This window comes from Grus americana, chromosome 6, assembly GCF_028858705.1.
Source record: "Grus americana isolate bGruAme1 chromosome 6, bGruAme1.mat, whole genome shotgun sequence".
Classification (NCBI taxonomy): domain Eukaryota; kingdom Metazoa; phylum Chordata; class Aves; order Gruiformes; family Gruidae; genus Grus; species Grus americana.
In genome coordinates, this window is record NC_072857.1 from 29,151,456 (window position 1) to 29,163,742 (window position 12,287).

At 37.2% G+C, this 12,287-nt stretch overlaps 1 long non-coding RNA gene across 1 annotated transcript; it reads right to left on the bottom strand.

The window, feature by feature from the left end:
* Nucleotides 1–1,401: 1,401 nt before the first annotated feature.
* On the bottom strand, nt 1,402–12,209 carry LOC129208232 (uncharacterized). Its single transcript, XR_008577723.1, has 5 exons — nt 11,824–12,209; nt 3,519–3,559; nt 3,005–3,129; nt 2,261–2,477; nt 1,402–1,895 (listed from the first exon to the last, which is right to left on the bottom strand). It is a non-coding gene; the product is annotated as an uncharacterized LOC129208232 (long non-coding RNA).
* Nucleotides 12,210–12,287: the final 78 nt, after the last annotated feature.

Here is a 12,287-nt window from a genome sequence, read left to right on the forward strand (position 1 = left end):
ATGTGGTGGCTGATGAATGGAAAGGGACCTTACAGTTGTAGGCTGCTTTTTGTTATGCAGAGAAGAGGTTGAACAGTATTTCTTTGTAAGCAGTCTGGTTTATAGAAAATAATGTTGAATGAGCAGAAAGATGCTTAAAAAGTCACACTGAAAGCATCATTTTTTAACTGTACAGTGAGATACATACAAAAAGAGATTAATCTACTAACCATAAATACGAAATGAATGTAAGAGAGAAGCGAGCTCCTCAAAACATCACTAATTAGTGCCTCTGTCTGTCAGTCAGTGCAACACTGGTCAGAAATCTGAACTGGGTTTTAGGAGACTTGGCTTAATTCCCAGTTGTGTAAAGAGCCTGCTGAGTTTTTGTGGCCAGGCCTCACGATCTCCATGTAGCTTAGTTTCTCACTTAGTGGAATATTATTCTACTAGTATCTACATACCATAGCTTCACTTGACTCTGATGGTACTGCACTCATCACATCATTTTAAATCAGCTGAGGGTCTGTCAGTCGACCCTTACCAAAAATTGAATCTTCTAGTGGAAGCAATAATCTAACACTGGTACTCCTCTGTCATTAATGCAAAACACATAAAATGTTCAACACTGACTGAATCTAGTCAATTCCAAATTCTCCAGATAACAACTCTACTGATTCTAGTGAAAGAAAGAGAGAAACAAATAAAAAAACAGAAGAGGGAAGTCCTTAGTGAGAAGCAGTAAAACTGCCATTTCAGCATCTAGTTAGCAAAGCTATCAGTTTTAAGCACCTCTCTCACAGACCACAGATCAGGGGTTCTCCTAACAGGAACCAAAAACTCCTTCCAGCAAAACTACCTGGCTTTGTCTTTCCTCCATGACAGCTCTTCCCATTCTGCCAATATAACTTAAAATGCTGATAGCTTGTACATGAGGGGGAAAAGCTATGAATGAAAGGAAGGTGGAGATTATGCTAGTGGGACACAGAGTCCTTGGACCAGGAGAAAAAGACAGGGAGGCATGATTCCTGTGAATATATGACATAGCAGACAAACAGGGGGATTACCTAAGGAAGGACCTCATCATCAGGCACCTCACTCGTTTTGTTTCTTGCATTTTAAAGATTTCCTGTTTTCTCTAGGTAACTGATTGGTGAACCTTCACTGATAAAAGCTCTTTTAATAGTAGTTCTCTTCTTTTGTAAATATTGGGACAGGGTAAATATAGGCACCGTTTAATGGCAGATCTGCCAAGGTGTTTTTGCTTGTAATGGCACGCGTCTGTCTGTCTCTAGGTACTTGGCCAAATCCAGCTATTGTAAGGCAGTTAATTCAAGGGCTCACTCACTTCCATTTCAGTAGGACAAAAGAGGAAATTCCTGGGTAGATAACCCTCACACATAATCTATAGTAAAAGAAAAAACCCTCAGCAAGCAAAGTAGAATCACACATTTGGCAAATGCTCTCCACCTTCTTGGTGCAGGGAGCATTCTGGAGAGTGCAATGGATTCTAGCAGTTTTGGGGTAGTGGGGAATTGTCCTTAAGGAGCTGTTTGCTTCACGATAAGCTAAAGCAGACTTGGGACTACTGTAACATGTACTGGGGATGATAGTTCAGCTTCTTCATCCTTCAGAAGCAAGGGAGGATTAAACCTCACACAGCAATTTTCCTCACCCTTCCTATCACTGTACCAAATATGAAATCACAACTGCTAAGGACCCAGAAGACATTTTGTGGAGACAAGCTTTCATAGAAAATGAGATAATTTTTTTTCAAGAACAGCAAACTACTGCATTTAAAAGAATTTTTCTACCAATCTGTCCTACCTACATTAGCTCCTTTTCAATCGAAAGGGGCTTTCGCTCTGATTAGAATTTACCAATGTTGCACAGTATAACCAGCATATGTAATATATCTGAAAGAAAAAAGGAGAACAGAATTTTACAAACAAAATTGCATTTAATCTGAAAGGATTTTGTTCTGCTTGTTTTCTGTTCAGAGCTAAATACAACATTTTATTCTTCTACAGTTTTGATTAACCACAGTGGGAATCTTAAGTCCCTGAAGAATGTAAGCTTGGGCTGTAAACCTTTCCTTGTTTTAGTTCCTTCTATGCTCAGGCACAGTAAAACTGGAATAGTGAGTCCCAAATTAGATGGCTTTTTAATATACACTTTCATGCAACCCATTAACCATTGACATCATTTTATGATCCTTTCAGATAATTTTGTGAAAGTTATATGCTTGCAAGAAAATTACTGGGGGAAAAAAAAAAAGTACCTTGCTTGCTTTCATGCCTTCTCCTTTTTCTACTTGGAAGTTGTATTTTATTTTGCCATGTCATTTGTGCTTTTTCAACAGAGTAAGTTGATGAAATCTTAAAGTTTTTACTCTACGTTAAATATGGCAATATGCCAAAGATATACTGAAGAGAGACATGCATTCATGAATATGCAGTGCACGTGGGACTTCAGAGCAGAGAAATACTACTTTATACCTGATAGAAAAAGAACAAAGGAGAGCATTTTCATACAAATAATAAATATTGGTTGTTCAGCAGTGAATAAACTAGGTCTATTGAAAAGCAAATGAGTTTTAAAAGCACTTCTGACTGGGTTTGTTGGGTTTTTTTTTCAAACCCTATAAAACAAAAGAAAGGCAGAGGATGTACGGAAAAAGATACAGGGGAAAAAGCCTTCAGAAATGCTTTACCAGTATTAACCAAAGCACAAATTACAAAGCAATAAACAAAAACAAAGTAGCTTTAATTTACCTAGATTATCAACAATTGCCTGATAGTTCTGATAATTATTTTGCACTGCTGGGATCACCGGATTTTGTCAAGCTGCCTATTAGTATGTGCAGATAATCTCAGCACTAACGAACACCCCAGACTAAATTCAATGTACTCTAATTCAATTAAATTGTACCAACCATGAGTTTGCAAATTAGGTCAAACAAAAGATATTTAGTTTTTCCTCAGGGTTAATTTAAGCTGAACAACACAAGAAAGAAATTACTTACCTTTTGAGGATTCAGCTGTTTACAGTTCTGTTCTTTTTTTAAAAAAAATCTTCACTGTTCCTTTGTCCTCACTGTTTAAATTAGCATTCATCGATGAAAATCCACTCTGGAGAGAGTTTAACTACCTGACAAATCAGGAAAAGGGTAATTTCCTCCCTTCCTGTGAAACTAATGACTATTCATGTCTATCCTTTCGGTAAAGTTGTAATGTTTACTTGTGGTTTAACTGCCCACTATATACCATAGTCAGAACTACAACAAAATTCTCCAGCGACACATTTAAACCAAACCACCTGATGAAGGGAGGTTTGGCTCATTTAGGCAGGTCCACATCCTCTTTCTACACTGATATTAGAAATCTGAAGATTTTTGTGTATGTGTTGAAGAAATTCAGTAATTCTACAGAAGGCAAAATCCTTCATCTAACTATTACTTTAATTAGGTCAAAACACACAAGCATATAAATGAATTGCTATACATGCATGTGTGTATATATATATATGCATATACATACAAGTTTCAGCAGGTCTTCAACAGCACCACTTCATGTAACTCCTGCAAACAAAGTGAGCAGGGTGTTACATTCTATGAAATCATGAATATTGGAGAATAATTTACAAGGAATGGAAAGAAAAAGATATATTTTTATTATGAAGAACAATACTGGAAAAAATAATATTAAAAATAGCCTTTTTTTTCCAGAGTTTGCTTTTATACTTGTGGTTTTTCCTCATTTTTCACAAATAAGTAGGAATAATTTTCTACGTAACTTTCAGACCACAGCTATTCAAATTTTGTATTCATATGACAATAAAATAAGAGATTATACCTGCCATTCAGATAACACTTGAAATCCATGGAATTTTTCAGAGGGTGTCTTAACAAACCTTCTGATACGTCATTGAGTGCTAAAGATTATAGTCACTGAATAGCTAAATAGCCAACTTGACAACAGTATTTTTCCATTTTAGCCGAAGTGCTGTCTCCTCCCATACAAAGGAATGCCAGTGTTTGGAAAAATAATTTCAGAGAACTACAGAGATTACAGAAAGAAAAATAAGGCTACACAAACTATAGTTATTTCACTACATATTTCACAATCTTTAGTACTGCTAGGGATTAACCAACTTGCATTTTTTCACCTCATATAAATTAGCACGAACTACAGTCACTTAGAGAGGTCTTAGGAGAGAAGCCCTCAAAAGGGAAGCCAGAATTTACTGTTATGCATCTAACTGACAACATATGGATTGAGTTAGATGTCTCAAAAACTGCCCAAAGCCTAACCAGCCTAGGTTCAAAGAAACCCAAAGCACAGAGATGAACCTGAGCCACACCTCTTCAGGATTTTAGCTGCCTCCATCCACTCGGGATCCAAGTCATCAACATAGCTGCCTACACCTATTCTTCTGAAGAACTGAGATCTTATTTTCCATTTAAAGTATAAACTCTGGAGATTCAGTCATCCATCTTTTACGTAATAGGTCTTTTGATTAAAACCTCAAATCCACAGTTCAATTAGGATTATATTATGGTGTTACATACAATGGACATGACTCAGTGACCCAAGAAGTATTTAAGTTTCACGTTATGCATTCATCTATTAACAAATCACAGCTAAGTTGCTGAAGCCTGTCATGACGAGTAACAATGCACAAAACAAGCAGATCTGCAGGGAGGAGACAATTACAAGTTCCAGTCCCTCACTATTCCACAGCTAGACTATTGCTCTCAGCTACTGTGCTAGAGCTGGGCTTAAACACTAACAAACTGCAAACAGGGAAATTGAAAAGGCATTCTAATCCCCTGCAAAAGACACAGAGCAAAGCTGAGAATCGATACAAAATTAAGGACAGCTCCCTGAAAATACATGCTAATAGGCGGGGTGCCTATACAGAACTCATGGGTGATCAAGCAAGGTTGTTGCTTTGCAGCATTACTACTCGGACTCTTAACTAACAGAAACAGCTATGCACGTGTGGAATCATGGAGCCTACTGGTTACTCTTTATAACACTGACCAGCCATTGACATTCCTTAGCATTTATAAATTGGACAGTAGCTCCTTGCAATGGAGAATGGCTCCTGAATATCATTGCAAAGCCGGTACAAATCAAATCCAAATCAAACTCAATCAACTATGGATGCTCTGAGAAGCTGTGGTCAGTGGTTTCAGCATATATTTGTATTTTTAAAGTTGCTTTTTATAGTCAGCTACATTTGTCAGATTGTTTTTCTGCTTAGTGGATGTAAACACATTCTGTGAAAGGTGCCAGGCGACCTTGACTCCACAGGGATTTAAGTTATTTACCCATAGAAATTAATGTGAAACAAGGAGACCCAATGCAAACTTCTGCCTACTGCTCTGCGTTTGCCCTGTCTGATCACTCTCAGGGAAGAGAGCATAATTTTGCTTCTAAATCCTACCCAGCCCTCAGCCTCTCTAATGAGATGGGAGCTGATAAATCCCAATAAACCTGCTGCTCGTGAGATAAGGAGAACAAATTATTAGAAGCTCTGAAAAATGCTTTGCTAGTTAAGGGCTCAGTCTACACAGTCAATATTAACTCTTCCATTGCCTTCAAGGAAAGCAAAACTAGCACTATCTCTAATAAATTGACAGTGGGCTCAGGGAAGGAAATCAGTCTAAGCAAAGAGGCAGCTAAAACCCCCCCAATATGTATTTGTCCATTCTCGTTCTACTCCTTAAGCTGCGTCAAGACATACAAAGGTTAATTTTAAATCCTTCTTACTTTGCAATTTTTTTTTTTAAGAAGACTAAAAAGACTATGTGCCCCAAATTCAGCACTTAGTGTGAACCTGAATATGGAATTTACATGAAGGTAGACTTTAGAATTGCAGTATTTTCTGTAAAGGCTATTATGCTCCCTTCTTTTCAAGGGAAGAGAAGGGAACAGTCACTTCTCCATTTCAAGATGAGAAACCAAGCAAAGGGGAACTACACTAATTTTATTGTAGCTTGGGTGCAAACCAGAAACTGAACTCTGATTACTATTAGAAATGTAGAACATCCAGCAATGCAGAAGAGACTTGTGGTTCTACTGATGGACCAGAAAGGAAAGAGACTAAACTCTGACCCAAAGAACTTCTGCAGTTCCAGCAATAGTACGTGAAATGCTGAAGAAACACAAATCAAGTAAAAGGCTTTTTGTTCAAAAGTTTTCTCTCAATTTTTTCTATGAAAAAGTCCCACATGTTCAAACTATGAGAGATTTCTTTCAGAGGTTGATGGTTTTGCTTATCAGCATTCCTAGCCTAAAATTGAGTTTTGTCCTTGGGAAAAAACCCAGAACTTCTCTTGTTTAACTTTCTGCTTTTTTTCCCTGAATAGGATAAAGAAATCTTTCTTTAAATTATTCCCAGAGTAAAGCAAGGTAGAGAGTCTGCTTGCTCTTAGATGTAAGAAAATATCTTGTGTGGTTTATTGGGGGAACATTAAAAAAAATTAACATGATTTAGAACATCCAGTGCAGAGGAAAATAACACTTACTTAACTACCTTGAAAATACATTTTGACCTCACCTTAAATTGACTGCAGAACATCCAGTGACTCAACATAATACTGTATATATTTGGAACTCTGACTCTTGTAAATTACACTACAGACAAGGAAGCTGCAGAGGTATTTTACATCCAGGATCATCTTACATTCATCTGCATCTATTTAAAACCAGAACAGTTGCATTAAAATTGATGGATATAAACATTTAATTCAGAATATTCCAAGGGGTCAAGGCAGGTTCTCAACTTCTGGGAGCTTGAAAATTCTTGAAAAACAGAATTAATAACTCTCCAAGAAGCTTTGAGAAAATTACCTCTTTGTGTCAGAAATATATTATTCCCTGCTTGAGTAATGGGAATTAATATTTACTTTTGCAAAAATGCCTTGGAATTCCTACTATAGTAGAATGTGAGGTAGGCTAGAAGGGAGTAATAGTCATCTTCTATACTTATTTAAAATATTTCAAGATTCTCACATTAGCATCTGATTAAAAAATCCACATTCATTTTGTACCTTATCTATAGTAATAAAAAGAAGGATTTAAAACATGCTGATCAAAACATTTTGCCATGCAGATGAGAATAATTCTAAGTATTTCAGTCATGTTATCTGACTGTGGCTAATGCAAGAACCTATTTGTCTTTCTGGTCCCTTCATAGTTGAAGGCTCTCCGGTTGTAGAGCTCCCTTCAGCATGGGGAAATGGAATCACTTTACGACTTTCCACTGCATTTTCCAGCATGTATATGTCAGAAATTATCATATATTTCCAAGTAATTTGGTAATGAACAATTACACTTGAAAACTTTGCCAATCATTGACTATATCAATCAGACAATCTTAAAATCAGTGTTATTTTTGAAAATAAATATGAAACAATGGCCAACAGAATTGAGAAAGTCTAAAGGAGTTATTTTTGAAGCTAAAAAAAATTCCATGCACAACATGAAGGTCAAAGAATATCCTGCAATTCATGAGCAGTCACCTATAGGCAACCCCCAAGCTACCTCCTGACCCAGTCCTTCCTTTCTGTCACTTCCCTAAAAAAACAGGCATAGTTATTTCAGAGAGATGAACTGACCGGACGATCATCAACAGAAAACAGAAATGACTGTGAATGTAACAGTAAACTATTCAGCGTTTTATGATGAAAGACGTGTTCTCTGAAAGCAAAATGCTCTTTCAGGTTACAAATGGGGAAAGGATCCGGAGACAAGTTTCCCCATTACTTTAACTCGAGCAAATTTTGCTGTGCTCCACGAGAGGGCTGTCTGGACACCCAGACCTCATTTTTTCCATGTTGTCTTACGTACAGCGTGGTCAGTCGCCGTCCAATAAAGAAAAATTTCATGCAGTGTTAAGAGTCGTGGCATACAAACCTCTCAACTGCTCATTTAATTTATTTGCATTTTCTTTTAGAACAGAAAGTCCTAAAACCATGTTAATTTAAGCTGATGGACAGATTCGAACCAATTGCAGCAGTGCTAGGGTATGGATTTGAAATGTAATTTAAGAACATTAGGAGCCCATCATGCAGAAACTTTCTGAAAACACTGAATTTGGATAAATTTTGTAGCCATGCTGTTTAAAGTCACATTTAGAGTTGTCTCATCAGCTGTTCCTTCTGGATGACCTGCCAGCAAACAAACAGCAACAGGAGCTGGAACTACAGTAGTAATACACTCTGGAATCTGCATGAATATCTCAGAATTTTACTCAGCACTATTATAATAAAAATCTCTGTATTCTCCAAAGTACAAGTATACAGAAATATATTCTTCAGAGCAATTTTAGTGCAAAAAAGGAAGTGTAAAACCCATACAACTCTGAAAAACCAAGCCTGTGAAAACAGCAGCATGGCCTTCAAATAATAGTTACAAAAGAGACTTAGGGAGGATTTGCTTCTAATAAGATATGCAAAAAATATTCAAACTGCAAAGTACTTCAAGTAACACTTTAAAAATAAAAATTCAGATTACATGAAAGTAAAATAATATATTTTGGAAATTTTGGAAAAATTATTGGTCCACACATTTAAAAAAATGCTTTTTATAACCCTCCCAGTTTTAAAAGGTATCTTAAAATTCTTCCTTGGTCCCTATCTGATCATGATTTAGTTATAACACTACTGCTAAGCTTTTTGATTGTTTTAATAATTAAGCAATTGAAATGGTAATTTCAGTTGCAGTTTTTTAATCTTAAGAAGGTAGTTCTGGCAAGAGAATGAAAAATGGAAAGAAAAAACTTTAAATTAGACTATCCCTTAAGTTTGGTGGTTAAGCTAATATCCCATATATTGGGGATGTTTTTATTGTTAACTTAGGTAAAGTTCTTATTTTAAAATTTACAAAACCTTGAGTACAACACAAAAAAAGAAAGCTCAGGTTTAGATAATGAGAAAGTGAGCAGAATGCCCATAATAAATGAAAAAGGAAATTTTATAAGAATGTGGTTTTCTTTCTAGCTTGCATTTAATTTGTCATACTAAACAAAAGATGATTATTATTGAAAAAAAGACTCAACATATTTTTAATTTTATATTTTTCATGTTTATAATAGAGAAAATAAATGTGTAACAGCAATCTGTCAGCTCCAGTAACAGTCTAAGGAAAGCACACCAAAGAAAACAAGAAGCTCTGTTTTGAGAAGATATTATACATGCCTTTTATACAGATGAATAATTCTTTTCTTTTACTTTGAAAGCCCTTATTATTAAATATAACTGAATTGATATTAAAGGGAAATAAATGAAATACCATAGAAGAACAGATCATTGCTCCATTTAGTCTGGTATCTGATACTGGACAGAGACCAGTATCAGATTGTTCAGAGAAAGGCAAGAAAATTCTTTTAAGAGAATTTTATACTTTTTAGTAATTAAAGGTTTTAATTTAATGCCAGGCATTATGGAACATCCATTCTGCTATAAAGTTGAAAAGATCCTCCTTTTTCAAGCTTACTCAAAATTTGAAGTGCTGTAAAATCTACAGATGTACTTAGACTGCCTTAAAAGTTGTGGCACTTGTTAGATTCCAGGCTGGATCTAACAATCCATCTTTGTGGACATTTGGCGAAATGGCTCAAACCCCAGCCCTCAACTGCTGTCAGCTGGTCAATCAACACTTAGCTCAGATCCTTTGAGGAATTTTACCAGAACAACAATTTCAGAAAAAATTAGGCTTTTAAAAATAGAATGTACAAAGCACATATGTAACAAAGTAAAAATCTAGGCAAGAGTTTCCTGCCAGCTAGTTATACCAATCTTGACTTTCTCTCTTTACAATCTGAACCCAACTGTTGGAAGAAATTTGACTCTTTTTAAGAAAATAGCTATTTTTCATCTTTGTCAATTTTTCTTAATGTTTTTTGTAGGTATAACCTTGACATATATTTTGCTAATGGGAGTGGAGAAACATAGCAAATCAAAGCAAAAGTAGAAAGCAAAGCAGTGAAAGCTGTATGGGACAGTTTATGGAAATTAAATAGATGAGTACAGGTATCAGCAGAGAAAAAAAGTCAGATGCTTAGACCAGGAGAGAGAGAAATTTTTAAAAGAGGAAAGGAAGTTTGTCAGCCCTACTCAGTGTTCATGCACATGTGAGGAGTAGGTCTGCTGTTCCTAGGGGAGAGGAGGAGACTGAGGGAAAGGGATATCTCTCAATACCTTACCTAAGCTTGAATCAAGGTGCAACCTCAAGTTCATAAACACAGAAAGAGTTGAAAGTAAAGAAATACTTGGCAACACAAGCTTAAATTCTGCTATCTTTGAATGATAGCCCAAAAGATAGACTATTACATTCTATCCTTGCAAAAATATTCCGAGGACAAGCTATATGGCATTATAAAACAGACTCTATAGTCTTCTCTTAGTCAAGTACGACTTCTGTTTTACATGAGACAGTCTGGAAAAGAAATGTCAGTACCTCAGCTATATAATCAAGCTTACTTCGTTTCAACAAGTTATGAAGGGTCAGCTGAGCCCCACTAACTCATTAAGCCTGCTATAAACTGTCATAAAGGTAAACTATTTTGGACTAAGATAGCATGTTTCAAAGCATGTTTGCCACAGATGGAGTACACACATTTAAACAATGTAGCTCTGCTGACATGCAATAATTTGGGCACATGCCTGAGTTTTCACATATGTAGATCCTCTCCACAGAAATACTGCAAAATTTTATGACTGCTTCTTACAAATCTCCACTCCTACCCATAAGATTCCATCTAAAACTAGGTTTTCATTTATCCATCACTGAATTAAAAAAAATCCTTTCCCTGTTACCAAAGTGATTGATTCTCCCACATATACTTGTATTGAAATCTTTTATCTGCCAAGATGCCTCAACTACATTGTTACCATATTCATTTATCTCCAACAAAATAAATGTAGCTAAAATGAGTGTAGAATGATTAGGGATCCTGTCAGCCTTAAAAAGCAGAAACATTAAGCTATACATAACTAAACAACTAAAAAGTTGTATTCTTCCCTCCCCCTTTTTTTAAAGTCAGCTCCAGTTTTGCTAAATTCTGTATTATACCAGGCAACAAAATATCACCAGGCAACTTTGGTTCTGTATTAAGTACTTATTTTTCAGCAATAAAAATATATTCATAACTATGCACATTTCAAAAGCATTCCACAGCCATTAAGGTAGTCCCTCCTAAAGAAAAGCCTTCTCCTGCTGTTCTTCCACTTAAGATTTGTGTTCAATTACTTGTTCAGTGTGGGTGGACATTTCTAAGCTATGGTTTCATAATCACACAACAGCGTCTTTTTACAACAGCCTCTGTTTAAATTTTCTGTATTATGGTGCATTCAAGATTTTTTTTCTCCCCATTGCACAATCCAAGTCTGTATCTACACCTGTCTTCACACATAAGGGTGTTGATTATCTTTGTGTCTGCCCAGATTGCTTTAAAAAATCCTGCTGCTTCAGCATAATGAGAGAAATCTGCAATAGCTGGTTTCCCATGGGAGAGCAGATAAATGTTAAAAACCTACAATTGAAAACAGGAGAACCTGAACTAAGGTTGTATTATTAAACCCGTTTCTGAGGAAAAAAAAAAAAACCCCAAACAGATCTAGCATTAACTCAAACCAAAAGTCAAACTAAGACCTTTCACTTTCTGATAAAATCTACCTGAACAACGTACACCAGGAAAAGCAAGCTATTTTTAATGACAGAAAAAGGGAAAAGTATAAACCTTATAGCCCACTCTCAAGCACATGAAATAACGTGTTTTGAAGGAGAAAGTAACTATCACAGTTGTTGAAATAAAACTTAGCAAAGACGCTACCTCCCAAACCAGAAAAATCCCGACCGGAGCTGACAAAAAGACGCAAACCCCCGGTTGGTTGGAGCACGTTTCCAGCGCCTTGGCTGAAGAAACCAAGGCTTTTCGGGCTCCCTTCAAGCTACCTTCGCACAGCTACAGGGGGAGGAAACCGCCCGGGCCGAGGGGGCGGCTGGCTGCGCCGGGCAGCTCACCGCTTTACTCGGGCGGCCTCACTACAGACAGCTGCTGCCCTGTACAGGGCCGAGGGCACCGGGAGCTGGGAAACGGCGGCGCAGGGGCGGGAGGCTCCCGCGGGGGCGGCAGAACGCCTCCTCCGGCGGCATGGGCTCGCCTCTCGCGGCGCGGACGCGGCTGGCCCCAGACAGGGGAACGCAGGAGCCCGAGCGGGCGAGGAGACACCCTGAAAGGAAAGAAGTGCGCGGAGGCGGGCAGGGCCTGGGCGGGAAACAGCCGATCCCTCCCTT